The following is a 2,145-nucleotide window of genomic DNA, read 5'->3' as shown; positions in this document are numbered from 1 at the left end:
CACAGGATAAAGCTTTCCATGCTTTCTGCATGTTTGTGTGAATGATGTCTTGGGGCAGACCTGGTTATTTTATGGCTCTTGGGACACAGCCAGCTCTGGTTGTCCCTGTCTGGCCCGCATGAGGTAAATCAGAAATTAGAAATCAAATGTAAATAAGTGCATCACAGGGGGAAGAAGAAGAAGCCAAGCTGAGTGTGGCTCTGTGCCAGTGGGATCCTACAATTGACTGGCAGCTGTAAGAGAGCAAGGAGAGAAAGCCTTTTTCTGCACCTATGCAGCACTCATAGGGACATGGTGGCTCAATGGCTAAGATGCTAAGCTTGTCAATCAGAAAGGTCGGCGATTCAGCTGTTTGAATTCCCAGCACCATGTAACAAAATGAGCTCCCGTTACTTGTCCCAGCTTCTGCCAACCTAGCAGTTCAAAAGCATGTAAAAATGCAAGTAGAAAAATAGGAACCACCTTTGGTGGGAAGGTAACAGCATTCCGTGCGCCTTCGATGTTTAGTCATGCCAGCCACATGACCACGGAAACGCCTTCGGACAGAGCTGGCTCTTTGGCTTTGAAACAGAGATGAGCACCGCTCCTTAGAGTCGGGAACGACTAGCACATACCTTTACCTTTATGTAGCACTCATCCCTCACCTAAAGCAGCCTGAGGAGCTAAGGTGATGGAGTTTGAGGATTTCATATCAGTTTATATTGTTTCAGTTCCAGTTTGTTGTGCAGCCCCTGGAGAAAATTAATTGCCCACCCATCTTGGGGGAATTCTGTCCTCCTCAGTATCCATATGTGCCTGGGATGATCCAGTCAATTTCCAAGAGATTGTGATGTTGCAACAGAGTTAAGAGAAACTCCATTCCCACAAATTTCCTCCCACTACAGACCCACTGGAAGCATGATAGCAACACACCTACTCTAAGCTTGATAGCTTTTGTCAGCTGAGGGATTTGACAGACCTGCAAATTCTCCCAAAGATATCCTAGAAACAAAACTGTGCATATGGCAGCAAAGCATAGGTGATATTCAGGCAGTTCTGACAGGTTCTGGAGAACTGGTAGCGGAAATTGTGAGTAGTTTGGAGAACCAGCAAATAGGCTGGCCCCGCCCCTTGCTGCCTCCCAGCTGATCTTTTGTTGTCTTGAACAGGAGAACAGAACTGGAAAGCAGGTTAATGGGGTGGGAATGGGAATTTTGCAGTATCCTTCTCCTGCCACGCTCACAAACCCACGTCCACAAAGCCAAGCCATCCCCATCAAGCCATGCCCACAGAACCAATGGTAAAAAAATGAATCCCACCTCTGAAGCAAACGTAAAGGGCTGATTATTCCAATGAAAATAACCTATAGAAAAAGGTTTGTTACCCTACAATCTTGAGCTGTTATAGGAATTCTATTTGGCTTGTCTGAGGAGACCCTGGACAAAATAGGATAGAATCACAGCATTGTATGAACCTTTAGTCCAAGTCCCCCTCACAGCAGAAATCCTCACACCTCCTCAAACAAATAGCTGCCCAAGCTTCCAATTTCAGATCACCCATGGATCTGCAAAGTAATTTCCCTCTTTCTTCAGGAGAGCTTTTCCTTTGTAGCCTGGCAGAGGGGGAAGAATTATAAATGATTCCTTTTACTTTTTGCTTCTACTAAAGTCTTCAGGGGATCATCTGGATTAGAATGGTGATACTAAAACGACAGCGGAGGCAGTGGGACCCAGTTTCTTGGTGATCTTCATTTGGTGTGGAGAAACATGAGATGCCTTTAATATGCTAGCTGGACAGAGAAAATTTGTCACCCTGAACACAGATTCTCATTGTTTTAAGAAATTCTGGGGTGGTGGTGTCTGCTCCTTGAATAACCAGGAACTTGAAAGTACATCAATTAAACCATTCTGTGTAACAAACTTCCTTGGTTTGCTTCTGGCATTCAGGCAAGCTGAGAGAAATTTTGTTTAAGGCAACAGAAAACAATAAAGGAAGCTGATAAGAATTGTGTTTCCTTTCTGGGAAAATTTAAGTCCCTGTACCATCTCCCCCCATCCAATTTCCTACAACACAATACCAATAACAAACAAAATCTTGTACTTGACTGGTGTTCTTTGGAAATTCAGGTTCCAGTTGGAGACCTAGGATTTATTTATTAAATGAATT

This window comes from Thamnophis elegans, chromosome Z (genome assembly GCF_009769535.1).
Source record: "Thamnophis elegans isolate rThaEle1 chromosome Z, rThaEle1.pri, whole genome shotgun sequence".
Classification (NCBI taxonomy): Eukaryota; Metazoa; Chordata; class Lepidosauria; order Squamata; family Colubridae; genus Thamnophis; species Thamnophis elegans.
Note: the sequence above shows the minus strand (reverse complement) of the source record.